Raw genomic sequence first — 11,312 nt, 5'->3', positions numbered from 1 at the left:
CGGTGTATATCTCATCAATGGGCACCAAAACTCTACTTCTCTATGTATCTGTACTTGGACTTTCCTGACCATGACATCATTCTCATCTTCGACACAAATTTACATAAAGCTGGAAGACTGGGTGCACCTGGAGCGGAGAAACACATTAATTTGAAATTAAAATGCTTCTGCAGTTTAAGACATTTCTCCAGTATTATTGACTGCATGGTAGTAAATGTTCATGAACTTGAGTTTAAATCTTTGATATGTTAATGATGATGCTTTCTACAGGCTTATCGAATTCATAAAAATGATTGTTTGGAGTCACCTTCATTAAAAAGTTTAATTCTCGTCTACCTTACTTCTCCGTGAAAGAAACGAAGCCCAAATTTACCCTGATATCTCTACAATGAAAGCAAAGATAAAACTCAGGAAGGGAAATACTGCAGGAACAGAATAATAGTAAACGAGACTGATATGGGTGGTTTTCATTGTGATTTATAATGCCTATAAATCCTTAGTCGGAGAGAAGTAAGGTTTCCGTTGTTTCTTGGGCACCTTCTTTCGATCTGGATGTCAGAAGTGTTTCTCCATTGGGGGCCTTCCCTAGGGTAAGTATTTATACCTGGGGTGGATAAATAAATGATGACATGTCATACTGTCAAGCCTTGTATAAGTGAACATGACAAACGTTCACCTTGCAACTGAAATTTGGAGCGTAGATTCCGCCTTGAATCTCCTATTCACACTGAGGGCAAGAGTACGGTAGCTCACCAGCATGGTCTGAATTGTGCAAGTATTAGATCAACATCATCAGGAGAAGTCATGCTACAGCCCAGTGCCCAGCCAGGAAAGATCTTTATTGCCCACCCCGATGGAGTCATCATTATATCTCTGGATGAATGACAGACAGCTGGATTGGGACCATACCTGTGCAGCTATATTAGCCGACTCCTACATCCAATTTAGCGCTTATTAGTAGGATGACAGCTGCTGATCATAGGTAAAAACAGCTCAACAAGCACCGGTATATCAATAAAAGATTCTTAGTGTTGCCCATGTGTTATATTCTGCAAGAAACAGCTCACCATTACTCCTTTATCTCAACAGAATAGGCAGAACTTGCGATCTTGGCTTAAATAGCAACGCTCATCTTGCCATATAGGACAAGTGAAAATTTGTGTATGCAATAATTTCGCCAAAATCATTCTGAACCTAACGAAACAAATATTTTGATTGTGTTTGTTTAGTACTAAATTATTGTAAACGTATTTAAAATATATTTTGTTGGGTTAGGCTAAAATAAATTGCTCTTGTTATAATAAGGTTAGGTAAGTTTTCTAAGATTCTTTTGGTGCAAAATTAAAAATGTTTACATTAACATTAATGAAAAAAAGTATATCTTTAAACGTTTAAGAGAAATTTTCAGAAAGGACTTAATTTTAAATGAGTTCTTGCTAACTGACCAGTTTTACATATTCGGCACGACATTATATATATATATATATATATATATATATATATATATATATATATATATATATATATATATATATATATATATATATATATATATATATATGCAATAAGATCACAGTAAACAGGTGATTTTAGAATATGCAAAACAACCACTCTGAAAGAATAGAGAAATTCCAAGCGCTTTCGTGACTACTCACGAAAGCGCTTGGAATTTCTCTATTCTTTCAGAGTGGTTGTTTTGTATGCATGTATATATATATATATATATATATATATATATATATATATATATATATATATATATATATATATATATATATATATACATATATATATATATATATATATATATATATATATATATATATATGTATATATATGTATATATGTACATATATATATATATATATATATGTACATATATACATATATATGTATAATATATATATATATATACATATATACATATATATACATATATATACATACATATATACATATATATATATATTTTTTTTTTTTTTTTTTCAACAAGTCGGCCGTCTCCCACCGAGGCAGGGTGACCCAAAAAAGAAAGAAAATCCCCAAAAAGAAAATACTTTCATCATCATTCAACACTTTCACCACACTCGCACATTATCACTGTTTTTGCAGAGGTGCTCAGAATACAACAGTCTAGAAGCATACACATATAAAGATACACAACATATCCCTCCAAACTGCCAATATCCCAAACCCCTCCTTTAAAGTGCAGGCATTGTACTTCCCATTTCCAGGACTCAAGTCCGACTATATGAAAATAACCGGTTTCCCTGAATCCCTTCACTAAATATTACCCTGCTCACACTCCAACAGATCGTCAGGTCCCAAGTACCATTCGTCTCCATTCACTCCTATCTAACACGCTCACGCACGCTTGCTGGAAGTCCAAGCCCCTTACCCACAAAACCTCCTTTACCCCCTCTCTCCAACCCTTTCGAGGACGACCCCTACCCCGCCTTCCTTCCCCTATAGATTTATATGCTTTCCATGTCATTCTACTTTGATCCATTCTCTCTAAATGACCAAACCACCTCAACAACCCCTCTTCTGCCCTCTGACTAATACTTTTATTAACTCCACACCTTCTCCTAATTTCCACACTCCGAATTTTCTGCATAATATTTACACCACACATTGCCCTTAAACAGGACATCTCCACTGCCTCCAACCGTCTCCTCGCTGCTGCATTTACCACCCAAGCTTCACACCCATATAAGAGTGTTGGTACTACTATACTTTCATACATTCCCTTCTTTGCCTCCATAGATAACGTTTTTTGACTCCACATATACCTCAACGCACCACTCACCTTTTTTCCCTCATCAATTCTATGATTAACCTCATCCTTCATAAATCCATCCGCCGACACGTCAACTCCCAAGTATCTGAAAACATTCACTTCTTCCATACTCCTCCTCCCCAATTTGATATCCAATTTTTCTTTATCTAAATCATTTGACACCCTCATCACCTTACTCTTTTCTATGTTCACTTTCAACTTTCTACCTTTACACACATTCCCAAACTCATCCACTAACCTTTGCAATTTTTCTTTAGAATCTCCCATAAGCACAGTATCATCAGCAAAAAGTAACTGTGTCAATTCCCATTTTGAATTTGATTCCCCATAATTTAATCCCACCCCTCTCCCAAACACCCTAGCATTTACTTCCTTAACAACCCCATCTATAAATATATTAAACAACCATGGTGACATTACACATCCCTGTCTAAGACCTACTTTTACCGGGAAATAGTCTCCCTCTCTTCTACACACCCTAACCTGAGCCTCACTATCTTCATAAAAACTCTTTACAGCATTTAATAACTTACCACCTATTCCATATACTTGCAACATCTGCCACATTGCTCCTCTATCCACTCTATCATATGCCTTTTCTAAATCCATAAATGCAATAAAAACTTCCCTACCTTTATCTAAATACTGTTCACATATATGCTTCAATGTAAACACTTGATCTACACATCCCCTACCCACTCTGAAACCTCCTTGCTCATCCGCAATCCTACATTCTGTCTTACCTCTAATTCTTTCAATTATAACCCTACCGTACACTTTTCCTGGTATACTCAGTAAGCTTATTCCTCTATAATTTTTACAGTCTCTTTTGTCCCCTTTCCCTTTATATAAAGGGACTATACATGCTCTCCGCCAATCCCTAGGTACCTTCCCCTCTTTCATACATTTATTGAACAAAAGTACCAACCACTCCAACACTATATCCCCCCCTGCTTTTAACATTTCTGTCATGATCCCATCAGTACCAGCTGCTTTACCCCCTTTCATTTTACGTAATGCCTCACGTACCTCCCCCACACTTACATTCTGCTCTTCTTCACTCCTAAAAGATGGTATACCTCCCTGACCAGTGCATGAAATTACTGCCTCTGTTTCTTCCTTAACATTTAAAAGTTCCTCAAAATATTCTCGCCATCTACCTAATACCTCCATCTCCCCATCTACTAACTCCCCTACTCTGTTTTTAACTGACAAATCCATATTTTCCCTTGGCTTTCTTAACTTGTTTAACTCACTCCAAAATTTTTTCTTATTTTCATTAAAATTTCTTGACAGTGCCTCTCCCACTCTATCATCTGCTCTCCTTTTGCACTCTCTCACCACTCTCTTTACCTTTCTTTTACTCTCCATATATTCTGCTCTTCTTATAACACTTCTGCTTTGTAAAAACCTCTCATAAGCTACCTTTTTCTCTTTTATCACACCCTTTACTTCATCATTCCACCAATCACTCCTCTTTCCTCCTGCACCCACCCTCCTATAACCACAAACTTCTGCCCCACATTCTAATACTGCATTTTTAAAACTATTCCAACCCTCTTCAACCCCCCCATTACTCATCTTTGCACTATCCCATATATATATATATATGTATATATATATATATATATATATATATATATATATATATGTATATATATATATATATATATATATATATATATATATACACATATATATATATATATATATATATATATATATATATATATATATATATATATATATATATATATATATATATATATATATATATATATATATATATGTATATATATATATATATATATATATATATATATATATATATATATATATATATATATATATATATATATATATATATATATATATATATATATATATATATATATATATATATATATATATATATATATATATATATATATATATATTAGTGTGCATGCCGTGCCGATTAATTTATATACATAGCAGAATTTTGCTATACAAAAACTACGCTAGTTTGTTAGACGAGGTTTGTAAGTTAAGCTTGGTCCATTATTATTATTATAATCAAAAAGAAGCGCTAAGCCACAAGGACTATACAGCGGAAGCTTGGTCCAAAAATGACATATTTTGTATCATTGTCAATGAAAAAATATATCTATCAGTCTCCAAGAATTCTTTTTGGCAAAGTTTAATTTTCAGGGAAGTTCGGCCTATTCAGCGAGTTGGGTTCATTCGTTCTCTTTGGACTGCTGGTTGAGTGTAGTGTTGGGCAAGTGGAAAAAAAAGGATTTTTGTTACATTCGTTTATTACTCATTTTTTGCATCCCTCACACTCGCAGTTGGGCCACACTGAGATGCTATCAAGTATTACTTCATCCTCAGAATGGCTGGGCATGGAATGATCATCGTGAGGAATGGTGGAGGCAGCTCTGTACATTTTATTTTAAAACAGATATGATAGGGGTCCCATGAGGCTACGAGGGAGTGAATCTAGGCACACAAATTCCAGGTGAATTTCTCGTACACGGTTGATAGCTAATTTTTCGATTTACTTTACTTACATTAGTGTAGGCTAGTTTTAGTTTGGTTAAATTGTCAATAAAAATTAACCAAATATAACATACCTAAACACCAGTAAATGAAATGCAAGATGAAGGTGAAGAGAACTCTTGATGAGCGATCATGACACTGGGAGCCACGGAGCGCAGGAGAATCAAAGATGATCAACGCTTGATTCTCGTTAACAAACGCATATGTGACTGTTGTAGCAACAGTGGTGTACTGTCTGTTACTAAGAGGATGGGCTAGATATCGCCAGAAATAGTTGAGAGAGGGTGGGGGACGGATGTTCATCTGATAGTGGAACAGTGCTGGTAGAGGGAGAGGGAGGGGGATGGATACTCATCTGAGAGATAGTTGAACAGTTCTGGTAGTGGGAGAGGGAAGGGATGGATGCTTATCTGAGAGATAGTGGAACAGTTCTGGTAGTGGGAGAGGGAGGGGGATGGATGCTTATTTGATAGTGGAAGAGTTCTGGTAGTGGAAGAGGGAAGAGGGGATGGATGCTCATCTGAGATAGTGGAACAGTTCTGGTAGTAGGAGAGGGAGGGGGGGATGGATGCTCATCTGGGAGATAGTGGAACAGTTCTGGCAGTGGGAGAGGAAGGGGGGATGCATGCTCATCTGAGAGATAGTGGAACCATTCTGGTAGTGGGAGAGGGAAGGGGGATGGATGCTCATCTGAGAGATAGTGGAACAGTTCTGGTAGTAGGAGAGGGAGGGGGATGGATTCTCATCTGAGAGGTAGTGGAACAGTTCTGGTAGAGGGAGAGGGAGGGGGATGGATGCTCATCTGAGAGGTAGTGGAACAGTTCTGGTAGTGGGAGAGGGAGTGGGATGGATGCTCATCTGAGAGATAGTGGAACAGTTCTGGTAGTGGGAGAGGGAAGGGGGGAATGGATGCTCATCTGAGAGATAGTGGAACAGCTCTGGTAGTGGGAGAGGGAGGGGGATGGATGATTATCTGATAGTGGAACAGTTCTGGTAGTGGGAGAGGGAGGGGGATGGATGCTTATCAGATAGTGGAACAGTTCTGGTAGTGGAAGAGGGAAGAGGGGATGGATGCTCATTTGAGAGATAGTGGAACAGTTCCGGTAGTGGGAGAGGGAGGGGGATGGATGCTCATCTGAGAGATAGTGGAACAGTTCTGGTAGTGGGAGAGGGAGGGGGATGGATGCTCATCTGAGAGATAGTGGAACAGTTCTGGTAGTGGGAGAGGGAGCAGGATGGATGCTCATGTGATAGTGGAAAAGTTCTGGTAGAGGGAGGGGGATGGATGCTCATCTGAGAGATAGTGGAACAGTTCTCCTAGAAGGATAAGGAGCGGGGTTAATCGTAGATGCACTGCTACACCACAATCATTTTCTTAATAAAATTACGTTTATCCGCTTTGTACTGTAACCCAGTTAATAATTTTATATCATAATTACAGTGTGGGAAGAAAACGTAGCCAGGGAGAAAGAGGAAAGAGTAGGAGACTTATGGAAACTTAAAAAAAAAAAATATGTGGTTGTCTAACTTTATGTGAATGAACAAAAAAAAATTTAATTATTTTGAAAAAAGGCTGGGTTTGTACGCATGTGAAAAATATATATTTGTTTTCAAAAAGAGTGACCAAAAGTTTTTGGAGAAAAAATGCCAGAAAAATAGTGTGGGCAAAAACAATATGTCATGTCTACATTCCAACCTTTTATTTTAATACTGCGACACACGGGTAGAATTTCTGAGTTAAGATCCGCTTTTTGTGTGGGTTACAGTATTTCCTGCTTGATTTTATACGGATTTTGTTGTAAATTAATGAACGTGTCATTGTAACAACTGGTAAACTAAGAAACCCGTGCTGTCCCCTGCCATCATTATCTTGCCATCATTATCCTGCCATCATTATCTTGCCATCATTATCTTGCCATCATTATCCTACCATCATTATCTTGCCATTATTATCTTGCCATCATTATCCTGCCATCATTATCTTGCCATCATTATCTTGCCATCATTATCTTGCCATCATTATCCTGCCATCATTATCTTGCCATCATTATCTTGCCATCATTATCCTACCATCATTATCTTGCCATCATTATCCTGCCATCATTATTCTGCCATCATTATCCTGCCATCATTATCTTGCCATCATTATCTTGCCATCATTATCTTGCCATCATTATCATGCCTTCATTATCTTGCCATCATTATCATGCCTTCATTATCTTGCCATCATTATCCTCCCATCATTGTCCTGCCATCATTATCCTGCCATCATTATCCTGCCATCATTATCTTGCCATCATTATCTTGCCATCATTATCTTGCCATCATTATCCTGCCTTCATTATCTTGCCATCATTATCCTGCCATCATTGTCCTGGCATCATTATCGTGCCATCATTATCCTGCCATCATTATCTTGCCATCATTATCTTGCCATCATTATCTTGCCATCATTATCCTGCCTTCATTATCTTGCCATCATTATCCTGCCATCATTGTCCTGCCATCATTATCCTGCCATCATTATCCTGCCATCATTATCTTGTCATCATTATCTTGCCATCATTATCTTGCCATCATTATCTTGCCATCAATATCCTGCCATTATTATCCTGCCCTCATTATCCTGCCATCATTATCTTGCCATCATTATCCTGCCATCATTATCCTGCCATCATTATCTTGCCATCATTATCTTGCCATCATTATCTTGCCATCATTATCTTGCCTTCATTATCTTATCATTATCCTGCCATCATTATCCTGCCATCATTATCCTACCATCATTATCTTGCCATCATTATCTTGCCATCATTGTCCTGCCATCATTATCCTGCCATCATTATCCTGCCATCATTATCTTGCCATCATTATCTTGCCATCATTATCTTGCCATCAATATCCTGCCATTATTATCCTGCCCTCATTATCCTGCCATCATTATCTTGCCATCATTATCCTGCCATCATTATCCTGCCATCATTATCTTGCCATCATTATCTTGCCATCATTATCTTGCCATCATTATCCTGCCATCATTGTCCTGCCATCATTATCCTGCCATCATTATCCTACCATCATTATCTTGCCATCATTATCTTGCCATCATTATCCTGCCATCATTATCCTGCCATCATTATCTTGCCATCATTATCTTGCCATCATTATCTTGCCTTCATTATCTTACCATCATTATCCTGCCATCATTATCCTGCCATCATTATCCTACCATCATTATCTTGCCATCATTATATTGCCATCATTATCCTGCCATCATTATCCTACCATCATTATCCTGCCATCATTATCCTGCCATCATTATCTTGCCATCATTATCCTGCCATCATTCTCCTGCCGTCAGCATCCTGCCATCATTATCCTGCCATCATTATCCTGCCATCATTATCCTACCATCATTATCTTGCCATCATTATCTTGCCTTCATTATCTTACCATCATTATCCTGCCATCATTATCCTGCCATCATTATCCTGCCATCATTATCCTACCATCATTATCTTGCCATCATTATCTTGCCGTCATTATCCTGCCATCATTATCCTGCCATCATTATCCTGCCATCATTATCCTACCATCATTATCTTGCCATCATTATCTTGCCGTCATTATCCTGCCATCATTATCCTGCCATCATTATCCTACCATCATTATCTTGCCATCATTATCTTGCCGTCATTATCCTGCCATCATTATCCTGCCATCATTATCCTGCCATCATTATCCTACCATCATTATCTTGCCATCATTATCTTGCCGTCATTATCCTGCCATCATTATCCTACCATCATTATCTTGCCGTCATTATCCTGCCGTCATTATCCTGCCATCATTATCCTGCCATCATTATCGTGCCATCATTATCCTATCATCATTATCCTGCCATCATTATCCTACCATCATTATCCTGCCATCATTATCATGCCATCATTATCCTGCCTTCATTATCCTGCAATCATTATCATGCCATCATTATCCTGCCATCATTATCATGCCATCATTATCCTGCCATCATTATCCTGCCATCATTATCATGCCATCATTATCCTGCCATCATTATCCTACCATCATGATCCTGCCATCATTATCCTGCCATCATTATCATGCCATCATTATCCTGCCATCATTATCCTACCATCATTATCCTACAATCATTATCCTGCCATCATTATCCTGCCATCATTATCCTGCCATCATTATCCTGCCATCATTATCATGCCATCATTATCCTGCCATCATTATCCTGCCATCATTATCATGCCATCATTATCATGCCATCATTATCCTGCCATCATTATCCTGCCATCATTATCCTACCATCATTATCCTGCCATCATTATCCTGCCATCATTATCATGCCATCATTATCCTGCCATCATTATCCTGCCATCATTATCCTGCCATCATTATCCTACCATCATTATCCTGCCATCATTATCATGCCATCATTATCCTGCCATCATTATCCTGCCATCATTATCATGCCATCATTATCCTGCCATCATTATCCTGCCATCATTCTCCTACCATCATTATCCTGCCATCATTATCCTGCCATCATTATCATGCCATCATTATCCTGCCATCATTATCCTGCCATCATTATCATGCAGTTTTGCATTTAAAACTGGTAGATTTTGTTTGAGAAATTCTGAAGATAAAATAGTTCTGCCATTTTATATTATTTTGTTCTGATGTTTAAAAGGCATTATTATGGTACTCACAGAGATGGAAAATATTAGAAGAAAGTGGCCTGAATGATGTGCACTTACAGCTAAACGGCAAACTATCTTACTTGCAAAGTATGAGAGTTTTGTCTGTCCTGTGAAGGTATCCCATGCACTAGTGGCACTGGTCTAGCTAGTGCCATCCACCGCTGTCAAATTGTGAATATATTCTGTTAAACCAGGTACACAAGGTTAGAAAAAAACATTGATGGAATAGAAATTATGTTATAAAATGCATAAGTTTTGAGAGATACATTAAAATGGGTATATTTATTGAGGATTTTGCGTACAGAGCTACAAAGTATAGAAATTTTAAATTAAGTTCTGTAATTTCTTAAGTTCTTCGGATGCTGGCCAGGGACGCAAGATATAATAGGTACATCCTCTCTGGATTGCCGCCCTGAGACACAGGAAGAAAAAGATGTCGGACCTCGGGGTCTCTCGTGGCTTTCATGGGACAAGAACCCAGCTTTTTGGGAAAACCCATGACATTCTTTCCCCAAAAGCACAGGGTCTATGATCCTGCTGGAACGAAATAGTACTGGCAGGCAAAGTCTCCACAGTTTGTGTCCTTCCCTGTGATCAGCAGCACCACTCTGCTGATCAACACTGAGTGGGATGTACCGTAGATGTAGGTCATGGGTGTATGATACCATCGGGGCGGCTTGTAGGTGTATTTCAATTGCTGGGCGGTAAATATCCAAGGTTCTCTCTTGGCTGAGTATTAGATGTATCAAGACTCATGATCTAGTAGATTTCATTGTGTCTGTCATACCAACCTTCTGAACATGAACAGCTCGGACCTGGCGGACCGAACTGTTCTTATATATATATATATATATATATATATATATATATATATATATATATATATATATATATATATATATATATATATTGCTGCAGCAAGGAGGCGGTTGGAGGTAGTAGAGTTGTTCTGTCTAAGGGCAATGTGTGGTGTAAATATTATGCAGAAAATTCGGAGTGTGGAAATTAGGAGGTTTGGAGTTAATAAAAGTATCAGAGGGCTGAAGAGGGTTTGTTGAGGTGGTTTGGTCATTTAGAGAGACTGGATCAAAGTAAAATGACATGGAGAGTGTATAAATCTGTAGGGGAAGGTTGGTTGGTTGGAGGGAGGGGTAAAGGAGGTTTTGTGGGCCAGGGGCTTGGACTTCCAGCAAGCGTGCGTGAGCGTATTAGATAGGAGTGAATGGAGACAAATGGTA

The sequence above is a fragment of the Cherax quadricarinatus genome, chromosome 17, assembly GCF_038502225.1.
Source record: "Cherax quadricarinatus isolate ZL_2023a chromosome 17, ASM3850222v1, whole genome shotgun sequence".
Lineage (NCBI taxonomy): Eukaryota > Metazoa > Arthropoda > Malacostraca > Decapoda > Parastacidae > Cherax > Cherax quadricarinatus.
Note: the sequence above shows the minus strand (reverse complement) of the source record.